Source organism: Mesocricetus auratus, unplaced genomic scaffold (genome assembly GCF_017639785.1).
Source record: "Mesocricetus auratus isolate SY011 unplaced genomic scaffold, BCM_Maur_2.0 Super-Scaffold_100003, whole genome shotgun sequence".
Classification (NCBI taxonomy): Eukaryota; Metazoa; Chordata; class Mammalia; order Rodentia; family Cricetidae; genus Mesocricetus; species Mesocricetus auratus.
This window is the reverse complement of record NW_024429188.1, coordinates 104,423,892-104,444,327: the sequence shown is the minus strand read 5'-3', so window position 1 is coordinate 104,444,327 and position 20,436 is coordinate 104,423,892. Positions and strand designations below refer to the sequence as shown.

At 41.3% G+C, this 20,436-nt stretch overlaps 1 long non-coding RNA gene across 3 annotated transcripts in view; it reads right to left on the bottom strand.

The window, feature by feature from the left end:
* Positions 1–11,356, bottom strand: part of LOC110343631 — a 198,301-nt gene extending 186,945 nt beyond the window's left edge. For 2 of the 3 annotated variants that reach the window (XR_002385927.2, XR_002385928.1), the window contains exons 1-2: positions 10,616–11,353; positions 3,773–3,858 (exon numbers count right to left, since the gene is read on the bottom strand). This is a non-coding gene — a long non-coding RNA (uncharacterized LOC110343631). Of the gene's footprint in view, positions 1–3,772; positions 3,859–10,615 lie in introns of all 3 variants that reach the window. The other variant, XR_005876871.1, reaches the window with a different exon arrangement.
* Positions 11,357–20,436: the final 9,080 nt, after the last annotated feature.

Here is a 20,436-nt window from a genome sequence, read left to right as displayed (position 1 = left end):
GCAGACAGAGGCAGGCAGATCTCTGAGTTTGAGACCAGCCTGGTCTACAAAGCAAGTTCCAGGACAGTAACGACTACACAGAGATCTTCTGTCTCAAAATAACAACAAACTTCAAAAACCAAACAGATATTTAGAAACCTTTTACTATTTGGTTGGTACTATACTTCTGATACTAAGGTACTATATTATTTCTATTTTTATTAATATTCTGGTTATTACACTGAAATCTTTAAAGTTGTGGGCCAGATGTGATAGCACATACTTGTCATTCCAGCATTTGGGAGGTGGAGACATGAGGATCAACTGTCAAAGCCATCCTTAGCTACATAACAAATTTAAGACCAGGCTGGACCACATGAGACCATGTCTCACACAAAACAAAACAAAAAACCCCAAACCCACAAACAAATAACAACCTTTAAAATCACACTTAAGTCACAGAGTTAATATGAATGAGAGAAAATTTTAAGGGTCATCTACCATGCTTCAGACACTGTGCAAGCTCTTATTGAATTCAGTTTTTAAAACAGCTTTGTGAAGTACATGCAACCATCTTCATTTAACAGAAGAGGAAAGAAAGGCTAAAGGAGACTAAGTAGCTTGTCCAATTCACTCAGTCAGTTTATGGTGTCATCTGGATTGAAACTCAGGTCTGGCTAGCACTTTGAAGTGACTAAGCAAGAAGTAGGTTTGTAGAGTCTGGGCTAGGTGATAAAATAGTCTTGGGACCATTAAGGGTTTACCCACTGAAATTCAAAATACCAGTATTTGATTCTAAGTGGATGGTGTTGTGCGTGCGTGCATGCGTGCGTGCGTGCGTGCGTGCGTATGTGTGTCTGTGTATCTGTGTGTCTGTGTGTCTGTGTGTAGATAGGCACACAGGAGGGGAGTACAGGTACCATGGGATTCCCTAGAGTTCAAGTTACAGGCAATTGTGAAATGCCAGGATGGCTGCTGGGAACCAAACTCTCGTTCTCTGCAAAAACAGTATGCACTCTTAACTGTTGACCCATCTCCCCAGGCTCTTACAACATTTTACTTAAGGATTTTTCTTGAATTAAACTTCCCTAACTGTTGGGGAAGTCCTGGGCATTTGTCAATAAAGTACTGTCTGGCCAATAGGGAATCTAGATAGGAGGGACTAGGAGTCCAGGAGGATTCTGGGAAGGAGAAACACAGGGGGAGTCAACATGTAACGCCATGGGGTAGGAGCCCGGAACTATTCTCCGGTAAGAGAAATACTTAGATTAACAATTATGGGGTAATTACTTAAAACAGAGCTAGCCAGTAAGAGACAAGCAAGCCCAACAGCTTCATAATTAATATAGCCTCCTGTGTGTTTATTTGGGACTGATGCAGATCTGGAACCAGGCGGGCGGAATGGCTTTTCTCAAGGAAAAAGCTTCTCTTAACACCTAAATTCATTCATTTCTCCCCCTTCATCTCTAATTGACTGCCTGCATTTCACACAATTTTAGCGAAGATCTTTAGCCTTCCAAGCCTCCAGAGTCAATCAGGAATTACCATTACTTAATGTTACATTCAGTGTTGCATTTCAAGCAAAGAAGCCACAAAGATAAGTGGGGAGAAAACAGCATCCATGAAAGTGCCAGGCATGTGTGTTCTTACAGAAGGCATCCTCCACACACAACTCACATAGGACAGCATGAAACATGTCATACCAAAGCAATACTTTGCTTTCCCTCAAATGAGGAAAAGCACAGCAATGATATATGGTAGCTTTTTTCTTACTAAATATGCTTCTGCGGAAAAGCATAGCTCAGCTTTTGAAATTTTCCATCCATCTTTCATTTTTAAATGCTTTAGAATTGCTGGGGTTGGAAGCCATGGCCTCCTGAATAAAGGTAATTTCATGAATGAAAGACTACGTGATATTGCCAGCCCTATCCAGAAGTCATAAGCCATGAAATCCTGGAATCCGTGTATTCCTGGAATTTAGAGACATTTTCTTTATATCACTAAAATCTATTAACATTTCAAATATCAGGTCAAAGGGCTGGTGAGATAGCCTAGTTGGGGCTTGGAGTGCTTCCCAAGCAAAGCCTGACCACCTAAATTGATCCCCAGAATCAGGACTCATGAGGGAAGAAGAGAGCTAGCTCCCCAAAGATGTTCTCTGATGTACACACACTTGCAGCAGTATAACCATGCCTGCACACCTACACACACACACACACACCTACACACGCACACAGGTACACACACCTGCAGAAGAGAAACAGAATTTGCTTTAATCAGGTTCAGGTGAAATTACCAAGTTTTTCGCTTTTCATGCCTGTGTCTGTAGGAACAGCATCTCAGCTTTGTAAACACATTCAGTGCACCAACCACTTCAAGCAGCTGCATTTTCAGTTGTGCAACCTCTTAAGGCTATGCTATTTACAAGGCAGTTTGCAAAACATTTCTTACACTGCTACTAAAAACTCTGAGATAAAACAGCCACTCCATCTTGAAACTTCCTGACTTTTAAGTGTCATGGGTGCTCCTTTAATACTTTTTTAAGTGGTTTTCATTTAGTTTGCCAAAATAGGTTGGCTTTACTTTCCAATTTGAAAAAAAAATTCAGGTCAGTTAGCTGTGATGTCCATCTTACAGGCACTTTAAACTACGATGCTGGGATTCCTTTCTCCTGTAGAGATAACAAGCCCCCCCCCCCCCACCCGCCCCCAAGAGAAGGGAGGATCTCAGTCTATTTATGTATTTCGGAGTGTCCATGAGTTACTAGTGTGTGCTTAAGTTAAGAGACAACCACTTCCTTGTTGTACATAACCAACCTAGCATGGTGATGTTTGGTTTATGGCCTAATAAAGAGTGCCTGATAAAGAGTGCCTGAAGATCACTAGTTAGCCACACAGCTAGTTAAGAGCTAAGTCACTAGTTAGCCATAGAGAACAGGCAGTGGTGGCCATACATTTAATCCCAGTACTCGGGAGACAGAGACAGCTGGATCTCTGTGAGTTCAAGGCCAGCCTGGCTACATGAGTGGAGTCAGTCTAAAAGAGAAACAGAGCTCACACCTTTCATCTCAGCATTTGGGATGACACACCTTTAATCCCAGCACTAGAGAGGAATATAAGGTGGGAGGAGACAGGAGCAGTCTAGGCAGTCTGAGGTTTGATGGAGAGTAGTGTGGTCAGAGGAACAGTGGGGTCTGGAGATGCAGTCTGAGGACAGGATGTCCCCTTTGGTCTGAGCATTGGTAGAGGTGAGAACTCCCTAGTGGCTGGCTGCTTTGTTTCTCTGAGCTTCAGGAAAGTTTTATTAGATCATAAACAAAGTATAACCACAACCTCGTATACAATAAATGCATTTAGATTAATTCAATGCTAAATTACTATTAGGGCTGTTTTCAGCACTTGTATCTCTTAAGGGATCCAATGCTGATGTTCATTTCCTTTAGAATATTTTTGTACACTCTAACTTGCTCTGGCAGCCAGATGTCATAGTCTATTCTTCCTAAAATCTCATTAGGTGGCCTTTTTCCTCATCTCTACTGCTCTGACTTCACTGGATATTTAAGGGAGCACCATATGCTGAGAAAAGATCCAAGAGATGAGGTAATGAGATTGGTTTCTTATCAAACATTGTTGGACAGTTAGTGTACCACAAAATATAGTTTAAAAATATATACACTGACCAGGTGTGGCAATGTAAATTTGTGGTTCCAGGGGAGGCTGAGGTAAGAGGGTCAGGAATTAGATAACAACTTGAACTACATACTGAGATTCTTAACACACACTCACACATTTACCTTGTGTCCCACTGCGAGCTCGGGAGCTACTGGCAGTTTATGGCTGCTTGGAAAGGAAGAGTCCGTTTTCTTCAAGGATGTGCCTCCTGAGAGGAGAACAAAAGGCGTATAAGAAGTTGGAACAAGCCTGGCAGTCGTGGCTCACACCGTTAATCCCAGCCCTTGGGAGACAGAGGCAGGTGGATCTCTGAGTTCTAGGCCAGCCTGGTCTACAGAGTGAGTTCCAGGACAGCCAAGGCTACACAGAGAAAACCTGTATCAGAAAACTAAAAAAAAAAGTTGGGAGAGAAAAATTGTGGGGATACAGGAGGAGTTGAAAGAGAGGGTAGATTTGATCAAAATGCATTTTGTGTTTATAAGAAAGTCTCAAAAAATTAAATAAATATCAAATACTTGTCCTAAGATCAGGAAAATGAATGTTTTTTTTTTCTTTTCAACTTTTCTAATTTTCCTTAATGAGCATGTGTTTTGTTTTTTTCCGCATTTTAATTTTTTAACATTTTTTAAGATTTATTTATTTAGTATACAGCATCTGTCTATATGCCCACAGGCCAGAAGAGGGTGCCAGATCTCATTTCAGATGGTTGTGAGCCACCATGTGGTTGCTGGGAATTGAACTCAGGACTCTGGAAGAACAGCCAGTGCTCTTAACCTCTGAGCCATCTCTCCAGCCGTCCATATTTTAAATGTATTTGATTTCATTTTACATTTCAACTATACTTCCCGTGCCACCCTTCCTCCCACCCCCCCCAGCCTCCTCCCACCCCCATCCTTCCAGTCCTCCTCACCTCCTCCCCAGCCCACCCCCAGTCCACTCCTCCTCACAGGTAAGGGCTCTCATGAGGAGTCAACATAATCTGGTACATTAGGTTGCGGCAGGGCTCAGCCCGTTTCCCATGCATTAAGACGGAACACGGCATCCCACCCTAGGGAATGGACTCCAACATGCTAGCTCATGTGCCAAGTTTGTCTTGTGGTCCTACTGCCAGGAGCCCTTAGATAGTCCAAGCTTCACACCTGTCTCCCATATATGGAGGGTCTGGTTCGGTCCCCTGTAGTCTCCACAGTTGTAGGTCTAGAGTTCATGAGTTTCCACAAGCTTGGTTCAGCTGTCTTTGTTGATTTCTCCATCATGATCTTAACTTCCCTGGCTCACATGTTCCCCCCTTCCTCTCTTCAACTGGATTCCCGGAGCTCAGCCTGGTTCTTGGTTGTGGATCTCTGTGTCTGGTATGATGATAGTTGAAGTATCCATCAATCTGGATGCAGGGGTAGGCCACTTCTGGCATCCTCTCTATTATTACTAGGAGTCTTAGTTGGGGTCCTCCTTGTGGATTCTTGGGAGTTACCCTAGCACCAGGTTTCTCCCTAAACCCATAGTAACTCTCTCCAGATATTGTTTTTTCATTGCTCTTCCAGAATGTGTTTTCTTTAAATGGAAAACAATACTCTAAAATGATAGTTCCTTCACATCACGCAGCATACAGCTGTGTGATGAATGTCCAAGTCACATTTTAATAATTGCTGTAAGTGCCTGTATAGACATATTTTTTATTGATAGGTACTATTAATTTATAAGTTCAAGTTTTCTCAAAAACCGTAATCCTGTTTATTCTGCACTCACAGTCCATTGCTTGTAGCAATCTCAGACATACCTATTCCTAGCCAGCAGAGAAAGAATAATAGTTTCCATCACCAAAAACACATTTTCATAGGAGGCCTTAAAGCAAAGATTAATTTCTGTGGAACTTACTGTTTATTAAAATTGTTTGGCATTTAGCATTATTAATGACTCACATCTGACTATTTTGATGTATGACTTTTCCCCCTTACCAAGAGTTTGTTCTCCAGAACTTCCCATTATGTTGCCATTGAAATGAAACTCATTCACCCAATGTCTGTGAGTCTGTGTCCTTCATCCAATGTTTGTGAGTCTGTATCAACTAAGACTTTGTTATGGTTAGGCCTTAAATGTCCTCTAAAGGTTTGCGTGTGGCACCGCATGTTGTGTCACACGCCTTTAATCCCAATACTTGGGAGGCAGAGGCAGGCGGATGTCTGTGAGTTCGAGGCCAACCTGATTTACAGAGTGATTTCCAGGACATCCAGGACTGTTTCATGGAGAAAACATGTCTCAAAAAAAAAGAAGGTTTAAGTGTGGAATTCTATGTCCCTATTTGATGGTTTTATTGGGAAACGGAGGAAGTACTGGGAAATGAGGCCTAGTTGAATGAAGTAAGATAACTGGGGAGATGCTTGAATTGAAGAATGTGGATCTCTTTGTATGTGTGTTCTTGGACCCCATGAAATGAGCAGTTTTCCTCCACCACATATTTATTTCTCTGTCTCTTTTTTTAATTTAGTTTAATTTATGAGTGTTCTATTGGCATGGACAACTTTATGCCAGAAGAGGGCATCAGATCCCACTGTAGGGGGTTGTGAACCACTGTGTGGTTGCTGAGAATTGAACTTGGGACCTCTGGAAGAGCAGTCACTGATTGTAACCACTGAGCCATCTCTCCAGTCACCCTCTACCACATATTCTTATCATGCTATCTTGCTTCACAACAAGTCTAAAAGCAATTGGGAAGTGACCATGGAGTGAAAGCAAACTAAACATTTCCTCCTTTTAGTTACTTAAGGAATTTTGTTGCAGTAAGTGGAAACAAACAAACAGGCCTTAAGTCACCCCTTGAGAAAGACGAAACTTTTCTTGGGCATATGGGAAAGTGACTATCGGAGCACAAGGGCTCCATTAACAAAGGGGTTGAGCTGGTAGGAATGGCAGCTGCACAGCAGTAACAAACGATGTAGTGTGGCGATGATGGTGTTGAAGGTTTAAATACTGATGACTGCTAAAACGTGGAGATCTAGAGAAGAAAACAGTGGACAACTTAACATAAAATACATAAACATATTGATCCCCACAGTGGACACTGACAAACCAGGTACAGTGGGCACACCTGTAATCTAAGCTACTTCAGGAGTAGAGATGGGAGGATCATCTGAGTTTGAGGTAAGGCCGGGCAAGTGAGCAGAACTTTGTCACACACATACATAAAAAATTCAAAATCAAAACATACCAAGAATACAGTCAGCTACATATTCTGTATGATTTACTTTGTACTGTGCTATTATAAAATGCCTGTTAGAAATTTGTTTCTGTCAGCTATTTCATTTTTCTTGTGCAGAAGATGCAAGCAACAGAATAAGGAAAAGACTATTGCTCTAAGTTTAACAATTGTGATTTGATAAACCCAAGAATATACATTTATTCATCTTGCAAACTAAACTGATGTGTTACACGTTGAATTTGTTTCTAAATGGAGATTGTTTGGGTTTGAGGATTTTATTATGATTTTTTTTCATTTTCCTTCAGAGCTATATACATGCTTTTGGGTTTGATGGGATTTTTTTCTTTGTTTTACTGCCTTGTGTGGTTTTGATTTTGTGAGACAAGGTCTCAAGTTGTTCAGGCTGACCTTGAAGTCTTTTTTCAAGGCAGGGTTTCTTTGTGTAACAGGTCTGGCTGTCCTGGAACTCTCTTTGTAGACAAGACTGTCCTCAAACTTATAGAGACCCAGCTGCCTCTGTTTCCCAAGTGCTGGCCTCGAAAGCCTCATCTTCTTGCCCCTACCTCCCAAACCCTGGGATTACAGTGTGTACCATTGTACCCTATTCTCACATAGGTCCTTGTACATTATAAATACTGAATAAATATCTCAGAAATGAATACATGAAAGAATCATTGAAAGGGGGAAGTACTTTTGTAGGGAGAAAAATCAATATGCTCCCTTCCTTTACTACAATCTTCATGGTAAAGATATTGCCAATAGTTAAATAAGAGAAAAGAAGAAAAAAAGAATACATGAGGAGTTTGCATGACACAGACACCCTGAGAAGTGGGTTTGATAAAGAGGGGATGGTCACCTGGGCAGTGGTGGCACACACCTTTCATTCCAGGACTCTGGAAGCAGAGGTAGGGGAAGTTCTTCAAGTTCAAGAGCAGCCTGGTGTGTACACGAGTTCCAGGCTAGCCAGGGGTGCATAGTGAGACTGGTCTTACGAACAAAACAAAACAATTCTGAACACAGAAACCATTTTCTCTCCGTATCCTGGCTTTAAGCATTCCAAAAGGAGAGAACATTTCACACTCTTCATACTGGATGAAGAAAGCAGTAATATGACAGCAGAAGGCTGACTAATCGACCATCAGTGAAGAGCACCCTCACAGACGTCTCCCTGACAGACAGTAGGATTTGTCAGATGAGCTTTGTATTACACCTCAGTGTATTTGACAGGCCAAAGACAGGTTTTTAAAGAACATTTCACCCAAACACAAAAGAATGTACCTTCTTCCCAGCACCTTGTGGAACTTTCTCTAGAATTAACCACATACTCAGACACAAAGCAAGTCTCAACAGACACAAGAAATCTGAAATAATCCCCTGCATCCTATCTGACCATCACAGATTAAAGCTGGATATCAATACCAACAAAAGGCTTACAAACTCATGGAAAGGGACAACTCACTACTGAATGAAATTAAGAAATAAATTAGAGACTTTCTAGAATGTAATGAAAATGAATACATAACATGCCCAAACTTATGCAACACAACAAAGGAGATTCTAAGAGGAAAGTTCATAATACTTAAGTGTCTACATCAAAAAATCCTCTGGAGTGATCTCATACTAGTTACTTAATAGTACACCTGAAAGCTCTAGAACAAAAAGAAGAAATCATCCAAAAGGAGTAGATGTCAAGAAATAATCAAACTTGGGACTGAAATCAATAAAATAGAAACAACAACAAAAACAATACAAAGAATCAATGAAACAAAGAATTGGCTCTCTTTGGGAATCTACAGATTCAATGCAATCCCCACCAAAATTCCAACACAAAACTGGGTGGTGGTGCACACCTTTAATCCTAGAACTTGAGAGGCAGAGGCAGGTGGATCTCTGAGTTTGAAGTTAGCCTGGTCTACAGAGCAAGTTCAGGACAGCCAAAGCTACACAGAGAAACCCTGTCTGGAAACACACACCCCAAATAATAATAATAATAGTAATAATAATAATGATGAAGTACTGATACATGCTGAAACATAGATGGATCTTGAAGATCTACACTAAATAAAAATTTTAAAAATTGTTAGCAAGCCAGGTAGTGATGGCACATGCCTTTAATCCCAGCACTTAGGAAGCAGAGGCAGGAGGATTTCTGTGGGCTTGATGCCAGCCTTGTCTACAGAGTGAGTTCCAGGACAGCCTGGGCTACACACAGAGAAATCCTGTCTCAAAAGAAATCCAACACAATTCTTCAAAGATCTGGAAATGATCACTTTTGGCTGTTGCCAAGGCTATAAGTTGCTCTCTGCAAATTGACAACAAGGCCCTATTGCTGAAGAAAACATCTTTACAACACCAGCCACAAACCCTTTGATCTAAAATGGTGTCGCACTACAGTATCTGCTAGTGCAATGGTGGCATAAAGCTTGTGGGAGTGACCAACCAATGTCTGATTGTCTTATGACCCACTCCATGAGACAGAAGCCTGCGTGGGTGACCAAGAACCAAAGACCAGATAGCCCAGGGACCAAGGATAAAATCAAATACTTCCGTTCTACTAAAAGAATATAGTATTAAAATGACTCCTAATGACATTCTGCTATACTCACAGGTCAGTGCCTTGCTCGGTGTCTTTGTTAGGGTTACTATTGTTGTAATGAAACACCATGAGCAACAACAATGTAGGGAGGAAAGGGTTTGCTTCCCTCTCTGTTTCATCAAAGGCAGTGAAGGCAGGAACTCGAGCACAGCATGAACCTCAAGGCAGGAACTGATGCAGAGACTATGGAGCAGTGCTGCTTACTGGTCTGCTCAGCCTGCTTTCTTATAGAACCCAAGACTACCAACCAACCGGGCGGTGGTGGCGCATGCCTTTAATCCCAGCACTCGGGAGGCAGAGGCAGGCGGATCTCTGTGAGTTCGAGGCCGGGCTGGACTGACAGCCTCCAAAACAATACAGAGAAACCCTGTCTCGTAAAAACCAAAAAAAAAAAAAAAAAGACTACCGACCTAGAGATGGCACCACCTACAATGTCCTGGGCCCTCCCCGGTCAATCACTAAAATTAAGAAAATTCCCCACAGGCTTGCTTACAACCAAATCTTATGGAGGCGTTTAGTCAGCTGAGGCCCCCTCCTCTCTGATGACTCTAGGGTGCATCAAGTTGACGTAAAACTAGACAGGACAGCTGACCCCTGACCAACTTGACACACAACTTGACTTACTTAACACATCAGTGTTAAGCTACAACTATTCCTTTCTTGTTCATCCCCAAAATGACACATTAATAAAGACATCACAATATAAAACATTTTACAAACTTAAAAAGTCCCACATCCTTACAAATTCAAACACTTTAAAGTTGTCTATTTAAAAATATCCAATCCAGTCTCTTTTAAAATCCAAATTCTCGGTAAAACTCTTTTTAAAAAGGTTTGGTCTCAAACGGTTGGTCGTGGTACAGGCCTTTAATCCCAGACTCAGGAGGCAGATGCAGAGGCAGGCATATTTCTGTGAGTTCAAGACCAGCCTGATCTACAGAGTGAGTTCCAGGACAGCTAGGGCTGTTCCACATAGAAACCCTGTCTCAAAAATAAATAAATAAACGAATAAATAAATAACCAAAAGAATTTAGTCTCTCTACTTTTGGACTCCTACAACATCAAAAATAAATTAAGTACTTAAGAATCAGCACTCAATCACAGTCTGAAAAAAGCAAAACCAAACTCCAGGAGTGTCAATAGCTCAGTGTCCAATGTCTGGGTTTCACTCACAATTTTCTGGGCTCCTCCGAACTGCTTGGATCACGTCTCTCACTCCACCCTCTGCAACACACACAGCTGTCTTTGAGGCTCCCTCCAGCTGGCTCCACACCACAGCTGCTGCTGGTTTTGGTGGTTATCCCATGGAACTGGTGTCTCTGAAAATGTAGGGGTCCCTTGCTGTAACTGAGCTGTACTTTGACCAGTAACCTGGCCACACAGTGCCAAGCCTCATTTGCTCTCTATGACCCCTTCAGCTCTTCTACTACCAAGTTCAGTTGCTAGCACAAGGTACAGTCTCAGCCACTTCTGGAACACAGCTCTTGTGTGCTGACCCTGACAAAACACTTAGAAGATTTCACATCGGTGATGCTGGTGTCTTCTTAATCACAGCTGAATCTCAGCCCCAGCTGAACAGCATCCATTGTCCCAGCAAAGCAAAGCTTTTACTGTAGTGGTTCCAAGCTCTCAACACTCGATGACTTTTCCAGAAAAAAGTCCCAAAGTCCTTCCACAATCATCCTCCAAAGCAACACAGGTCTGTCACAGCAATACGCCACTATTCTGGTACCAGCTTGTGTCTTCGTTAAGAATTACTCTTGCTGGGATGAAACACCATGACCAAAAGCAATAAGGGGAGGAAAGGGTTTATTTCTCTCACAGTTCTGTTAACAGTTCATCACCAAAAGCAATGAGGGCAGGAACTGGGGGCAGAAGCCATAGAAAGGTGCTACGTACTGGTTTGCTCGGCCAGCTCTCTTATAGAACACAGGACCACCAGCCCAGGGATGGCACCACCCACAAAGGTCCAGGCCCTCCTCCATCAATCACTAATTAAGAAAATTCCCCACAGGCTTGCCTACAGCCAGATCTTATGGAGGTATTTTTCCAACTGAGACCCCCTCCTCTCTGATGAGTCTAGCTTGTGTCAAGTTGACATAAAACTAAGCAGGACATTCAGCCACCATCAGAGAAGCTTCTTCCTGCAGGAGATGGAACAAACAGAGGCCAGTGGTCAGACACTATGCAAAGAGCAAGAGACCTTGGAGCACTCAGCCCTCCCCAGTGTACTCAGGGAAACCTGTGGAAGAGGATGCCGAAAGAGTATAAGAGCTAGAAACAGGGGAGGGTGGGGCTGAAGAGATGGTTCAGGGGTTAAGAGCACTGGCTGCTTTTCCGGAGGACCCGGGTTCAATTCCCAGCACTCACACAGCAGCTTAGAACCACCTGTAACACCAGTTCCAGGGGATCTGACAACCTCATACAGATACACATGCAGACAAAATACCAATGCACATAAAAATAAATAAATCTTCAAAGAGAGAGAGAACTCCAGAAGGGATGGAGGACACCCAGGAAACCAGGCCTTTGAAACAGGGTGTCTGCACATGTGAAGGCACAGAGATGGATGCAGAAAGCATGGGTCCTTTGGGTATATATTATGACTCCCAGTCTACTGTTTTTGTGGGGTTTCCTGAGTATGTGAGCAAGTGGATCTCTGTGTCCATATTTCTGTTTCTTGTGACTTCTCGGGCTCTTTTTATCCAGTTTGTTTTGTCCTAGTCTGATGTATTAGTTTTGTCTCTTAGAAGTCTGTTTTTTTAAACAGCCAAGCAACATTTTATTGCATAAACAGAAAACATTTTCTTCATCTGCTTATCAACTGAAGAAAAATTAAAGTTTTTTTATTTAACTTTTTAAGCATGTCACTTTCAGTTCCCTCTCTGTCCCTTCCTCCCCTACTCCCCAATCCTCCCAATCCCTCACCCCCCACTCCATTCCCCCTCCGCTCCCCAGGGAGGGCAAGGGCCTCCATGAGGGATTTTCAGAGTCACATCATCCCGGGACGGGCCCAGGTTCTTCCCCATGAGTCCAGGCTGAGAGAGTCTGTTTTTTAATGAGATACAGAAAGGGGGTAGGTCTGGATGGGAGGGGAGGTGGGAAGGAAATGGGAGGAGAAACCATAATCAGGATATATTATATGAGAAAAAAACCTATTTCCAGTAAAAGAGGAGAAAAAGAAAGAAAAGGACAGTCGTTTTTAAAGTGTGAGAGTGGTGAGGAAGGCAACTCAGTCACAAGCATGAGGACCTGTAAAAATGGCAAGTATGACTGGTGTCAAGTACCGGCACCCCCAGTACTGGGGAGGCACAAATAGAGAAGTCCCGGGGCTTGCCAGGGAGCCTCTCATCCCAGTAACAGATCTGGTCTCCAAAAGTGATCTGAATGGCTCGTGATGAATCTGCTGAATGGTACCTCAGGTTAACCTCTGGCATCCACATGTACAAAAGCACACACTCATACACACAGGTGCACCCCTTCACACACAAAAAGTGTGGGAGTAGCCCCTCCCCATGTGGTAAAGAGCACAAATTGAGGACCAAGTTTCTTCTTCGATAGCAGTAACACCAAGCTCTGAAAATTCAACACAAAGTTCTACTAGGCTAGCTTGAAAAATTATCCCTATAAATACAAGGCCCTCGTCTTATTCCTAACTCTCTCCACCCTCCCCAGCTTTGTTCCTGTCTTTTTGTCTCAAATTGTTGTTTTATCAAAACTGTGTATGCTAATAGATAGCTACCTGCTCTCAGCAGCTCATTCCTTCTACCATGTTTCTCAAGACCTAGTTAACCTCCGGAGTCTCAGAATCACCCTTCCTTAAACTCTTACAACATGCAGGCCATGTACTAAGTAAGCCCCAGAGAGACGGAAAGTAAAGATTCCTACTTTCAACACACTCCCCACGGTAATTTGAGGAAAATTTTTGGCCAGAGTCTCAGAACCATAAGGAAAGTATTTGGTAGGAAACATTAAAGTAACTAAAGGGCTGCCTTAACCACCCACTGGCCTGTGCACAAACAAATGAGCTGTCGCTGAGATATGAGCATGGAAGAAATGGAGTTCAAGAGAAGCAGCAACGCTGGGGAATTTCCTCTGCTGTGTGTGTTGAGACGCACTGAAGTCCAGGATCCGATAGAAACATGAAAAAAATGCTTAGATCCCTCCCCCTCCCTCTCTCCCCTCTCCGTCCCCGCTCTGGGTCTCTCACCATGCAACTCTGGCTGTACTGGAACTCACTATGTAGACCAGGCTAGCCTTAAACTCATGAAGCTCTGCCTGCCTCCACCTCCCAAGTAATGGGATTAAAGATGAATGCTACCATATGCAGGCTTTTAGACACTATCTATCAAAACTGTGGTTTGGGGAATGACCTGCACAAATGATAAAAAGTCTCTTCCAAGTTATGGTTCCAAGACTCCCTAAGTGAAACAAAGGCCAGCAAAGACTGGTTTAGAGCCCCATTCATGATTCATTAAACAACTTTGAAACTCTCTAGTTATGGACAGGGGTACCAGACTGTGTCTATAAGCAAGCTGTGGAAATCCCACAAAAATACTGCAACATGATATGTCATGTTTTGTTGCTATTCATGGGAGACCTGCCTTTTCCTAAACAGAAACCCAGGGGGAGCAGGTTGGGGGATGGGAACACAGGGAGGTTGTTGGAGAGCCTGGGGGGGGGGGAGAAAGGAGGGAAAACTTCTGTCGACTGTAAAATAAATAAATAAATGTATTTGTTTACTTAAAAAAGTAAAAAAAATAGGATGGTAACTCATTTCTAAAATGATGTCCTTATTATAGCCATAAGAATGAAGTAATACTGTCACTTTTTATTATATTTATTTCATGTGCATGGATGTTTTGTCTTCATGGATCTCTGTACCATATGAATGGCTGGTGCTCTCAAAGGCAATAAAACAGTGTCAGACTCCCTGAAACTAGAGTTAGAAATAGTTGACCAGATATTTGGGTGCTGGGAATCAAACCTGGATCTTCTGGAAGAACAACCAGAGCCTGAGTCATCTCTCCAGTATGGGCAAATATCTTGGAATAAAACCAGACAAATATTGATAGAGAGAAAAATTACAGTGGATATTGAGGTCTTTCTAGGTCATTTCCTTCTAGGGCAGTAATCCAATGACGTGAGTGACCTGCTTTCTGTTGTAAGTACTTCATTTCACTTTTATTTTATGCTCACATGCTTATATGTTCTAAAGACATATGATCAAATTCAAATCCTAATAGACACAGGGGTTATATTCGTCCTAAAACACCTCCAGAAACTCATTATACAGTGAGCTCAACTTGCTAGTCAAGCCCTGCACCATGTGGATGCATGAAGGAAATGAGAACAGTTGATCCCTGGCAATGAAAATAGAATTTTGAGAATGGGATGTGAAAAACCTGTGACACGAGAGAAAAAGCCAAGTGTGTTAACTAGACCAGATTTTTGTGGTACCAAATATTTCTGGAAATAAACGGATCACTGGCTGAGTCATAGACATTTTTGCCATGTCTCATTAAATGAAGACTTTCAGAAAAGAACCATTTTTGTAAAGAATTTAACGTTAAGACTAAAATGGGTACATGCCCAATCAAATACTTAAAGTTGACATACTTTTTCACCATTTTTGCTACTTGAGTCACTCGATAAGAAACAAAAATAAGAATATCTTTGTTTCCATATGCTTGAACTATGTTAGAAATTTGCAGCTTAAGAAAACTGTGAATACATAGCAGCTGCCCAAATTATAATTATAGTGGTGTTTTCTTAAACCCACTGAAGAATGCTATACAGTTTGTTTTCCAGGGTTAAAATTTGGATGTATACAGTTGTTACAGTCTAAAACTTTTCACATAGAATCTGAGCTTTAGGAAACTTTTGTGTATATGTATGTTGAATTTCCTTAAAATTGCTGCTTATAATTTTAGACTATAGCACCCTAAAAGTTAAAATTCTTTCTTAAATGACTCCAATTTATAGAAGGATGGAACAGAGAATTTATACCATACTGATGAAGTACTGCATGCTGATAATCTTATGATCAGACATTCTCTGTTCTTATTTGTTGAGCTTTCTTCTGACTTTTTTTTAATTCTTTCTTTTTTTTAATGAGATGGGATCTTGCTATGTTGCCCAGACTAGCCTAGCTTTGTAGCTCAGAATGGCCTCAAACTCATGGAAATCCTACTGCTTCAGCCTCTGGTGTACTGGGATTGCAGCTGTGAGAAATTTATTCTCATTCATCATGACAATATAATACAAAATTGAAGGTGATTTCCTAGGAATACTTTTAATAACTGGAGATTTCTGGAGGCAGAAGTAGGAAGATATTGAGTTCAAGACCAGCAAGTTCTAGGGCAACCTGAGTTATTCACATGCCTAAAAGTACAGACAAGATACAATAACAAGGCGGGAGTTGGTGGTGAATGCCTTTAATCCCAGCACTCAGGAGGCAGAGGCAGGTGGATCTCTATGAGTTGGAGGCCAGCCTGGTCTACAGACCGAGTTCCAGGACAGGCTCCAAAGCCACAGAGAAATCCTGTCTCAAAAAACCAAAAAAAAAAAAAGATACAATAACAATAAATGACAATATTCCGTTTTGTCCTGGTTTTTTTTTTTAGACAGTTCCGCTGTATAGCCCTGGCTGTCTTGAAACTAATCCTGTAGGCTAGGCTGACCTTGAACTCACAAAGAGCCACCTGTCTCTGCCACTGTGTCCTGAGATCAAAAGTGTATGCCACCACTGCCCAGCAAAAACACAATTTCAAGTGTATGTCTTAACAATACATATGTATTCATAAAGTATTTAGGATGTTAAAGAACAGTGTGCTCTTCCAGTATCTCACAACATAAATATCATTTAGTCATTTGCAATGCAGCCCATGGTATTTCTCAAAGAAATACAATAGGCAAGCTGGTCGCTGGCTCTGATTTTGTAACTCAGACTTTCTTCAAAAAGCGTTTCTGGGGTATCTCTTTTTCAGTAACCACTCACAGCAATGACACTTAGCTTTCCGATTTATAACATGAAGAATTTGCGTAAGTTCCAGACTCTTTCTCCTGAATTCTACCCTGGAGATGATAGAGATGCTGTAATGTGGTCAGGTTGGAGGAAAAGTTCTGAGATTCCAGAATCCAAAATCCAGAATGATGAGGAATCCATAGAAACAGAAAAAGTGGTGGATCCCTGGATTGAGGGGTGATGTGGAGTTGAATCTAGAGCCTGTGAAGCTAATGGAAGAATAGCTAGGAGTAAGATTCCCAGTTATACTTTTCATACTTTCCAACATTTTCCTTGCAAGCTGTTCTCTGATCCCGTCATTACTGTGGATAGGGAACTAGCAGTACCAGTCAGAGGATGCACTCAAACTCAGTGGTGAAAGGAAAGCCATAGCTATGGTGAATGGGCATCCCTTTGTACCTAACTCTCATGGTGAATCACTAACAACTCAAGGAAAAGAGCAGTTCCCAGTGTGGACATATAGAGAGGTTCCTGAAGGTAATTATCACAGGGAGGGAGAGGCACAGCCTACAAGAAAAGCTCAGATTACAAACCCAGAGGTCCTTTATTTTAAGACAAATGCCTCAGAATGACTTCTGAGTAACATAGACAGAATTTTCCTCCTTGTGACCTGGTGAGGAAGAGTCAGTATGAGACAGAATGAACTCTATTTTTAAGTGAAGAATTGAAGAGTTTTGGAAATTCACAAAGGTGGTGATAGACCAGATAAAAGTAAACAAACATAAAGGATTAGTGATGCACCAAATGAGGCCAAGATAAATCCTTTCCTTGAATTTGTATTGAGTATTGTATTAATAGTACAAATGTACAAGGTGCTGCATGATCATACAACACAGTATGTAATGATCAAGTTATATTAGGGTGGTTAATAGTTCCATGTCCTTAAACATTATTTTGTAAACCAGCTCGTGTGTAATAATGATTATATATATACATATATATATTTGTAAGCTACATTGCAATATTTCAATTTATGTGCGGCAGGTACAACGACTCTCAAATGAAATGCTATATAAGAAATCCTCTCACTGCTATTGTAACTGTGGTCCCACAGGGCTGCAGTAGAGGTTTCCAGCACATCTACAGTTGGGGAATAATTGTTACATGCTAGGGAACAAATACCAATTATCTCCTCACTTCTTTCTGAAAATACATTTTATGTATTTATCGGATATGTGGGGGGGTGCACACACGCCACTGTTACACCGTGGGAGTCAGGAGTCAGTTCTCTTCTTCCACTATGTGTGTCCCAGGGATTAAACTTGGGGCCTCTGGCTTAGCAGGTATCTTTACTGGCTGAGTCATCTCAGCAGCCCAAAGGAAAGCTGGATTCTTTAAATTCATTTTTGTAATGCTGGGGCTTGAACCATGGGCATCACACATACTAGGCAAGCACCCTGCCACTGAGGTGCACCGCCAGCTCCTCTCCCCACTTTTTGCACACAGTATTTATAGTCAATTATTTTTTATTTTTTTTATTTTTGACACAGGGATTCACTATGTAGCCCCAGCTGTACTGAACTGGATATTTAAACCAGACTGGCCTCAAACTCACAGAGCTCCATCTGCTTCTGTAGTGCTGGAATTAAAGATGTGTGCCACCACACCTGACTTGATGATACCATCCTTTGACCACTGGTCTGCACCACCATGTCTCACACTCAAGGCATTTCTGGTAAGGACAACAATATAGTTAAACTGTGATAATACATTGCCATTGAAGAAACCTGGCTAAATTCATATGTCACATAGCCATATATTAAAAACCAAAGAACTATTTTAGATATATGAGTGTTTTAGATACATATGTGTTTCTGGTTCTTCAGCATATACAGTTACATGGAATGACATCTCAATAGCAATAGACATACCTAGACTTCAAATTTTGTTTTCAAATGGCATTTTTCAACCACAAGAACCATGACTCCTGTCACTCGGTGGTGGCCCATATCTTTAATGCCAGCACTCAGAGGCAGAGGCAGACAGATATATGACATAAACTAGGTAAAATAAAAGAAATGGCTCACTTAAACACAGAGATATCTGTTCAATGAATGAGAGGTTTTTCGACAGTGTTTCCTTACAGTGTCCTCCCTCCTCAGCCTCCTTGGTGATGAGATTAGAGGAGTACCCCCCACACTCATGATTAGTCCTTTCATCATTATTAATTTAAAAGATGAATTGAAAGAAAACAATGATAAATTTAATTTTGCTAAACTTTTATTTATATTATAGCAAAGGAAAGTAATACATATTCCTTATTCATTCCAAGATCCCTAGCTGGCATATCTGTATTTTTTAAAAGATGGATGAACATGGGAGAAATATGACAGATTTATTTCAATTTCCTGCATACCCACCAGGGAGGAAAAACTCCTTCATTTGACATGTAACATGTGTTTGGGGAATATCATGAGTTACATCAAACTATAATAACCATACAAGTCAGACTGCCATTTGGCAGTTGGCAGAGAGGAATTGGGTAACCACCGTGAAGTGGTTATTTCCAATCAGCCATGCATCCATGGATGGTTTGTGAACCATGGTTAATTTAATATCCACACATGCTTATTAGAAGTATTCAGCCTCTTGCTATAATCAACTTGTTTATATATTTACAAGTAATGACTTTCTGGTTATTTTAATTAAGAAACCCTTCATTCATTAGGATCTGCTGACTAATACAATCCTTTCCAATGGTGCAAACTACTATTTATTGCGGTAGTAGGAAGAGCAGGTTGACAAATTGCCACAGACATTGAGGAAGAGGTCTTGATTAATTTGTTCCTGGAAGAATTAATCAGATAAACATTTTGGGGAAATTTTTTATAATATATGTCAAATGGTGCTAAACTCTGTGTGTCCTCTGACCCTGCAATTTCTTTTCTAGGAATTTATCCTATAATAGTTGCCTATGCACATTTTAATTGAAGCATTGATTGTAACAATATATTTGGGAGCAACATAAAGAAATATGAGTCCAGCCAGGAGGTAGTTATGTATGCCTTTAATCCCAGTACTCAGGAGACAGAGACAGATGGATCTCTGTGAGTTCAAGGACAGCCTGGTCTACAGAACGAGTTCTAGAACAGCCAGGTCTACACAGAAACCCAGTCTCTTAAAAAAAGAAATGTGTAGCATTGAAATCCTGATGATGAAATAAGCATTATAATTGTCTAGTGGACTGCTAAATAACTGTGAAAAGAAATGAGAAAACCCTACAAATAATTGCAGTGAAAGATATCTATAGTATAGTGTTTCAGGTAAATTATGAGCATATGTATATCATGCTTTTCATTTGTGTTAAAAACAAAAATATCTAGGCTCTCTGAGGTTGTGGCCTGTAGACTTGTCCTTTGTTTATGTCTAATATACACTTATGAGTGAGTACATGTTATATTTGTCTTTCTGGGTCTGAATTACCTCACTCAAGATGACTTTTTCTAGTTGCATCCATTTGCCTGCAAATTTCAAGATGTCCTTGTTTTTTTCCGCTGAGTAGTACTCCACTGTGTAAATGTACCACATTTTCCTTATAGGTAACAAAGAGGACTCTAAGGGAGACATACATGGATCCTCCTTGGAAGGGGAAAAAGGCAAGATCTCCTGAGTAATTTGGGAGAGTGAGGGGAGGGGGAAGGAGAGAAGGAGAATGGGGAAAAATATATAGCTCTATTTAAAAAAACATGCACAAGTTTATAATGAATTACAAAGGAAAGCTAACCTGGACCAGAGATGGCCTCTTGCAGAAGAGTTTGCATGGGGTGGAAGAGGTCCTTTTCTTTGGCAGTTGACCACTGGTAGGTTGCCCATGCCCTAGTGGTTAGCCCCACCTCCTTTTGCTTGTTGGCAACATGGACTGGACTCAGTGGGTTATATTTTTTAAAAAGAAAGAAAGAAAGGACATGAAGTTGAGAAGGAGATGTATTGGGGAGGCTGAGGGAGAATTAGAGGGGTGTTGTGATAG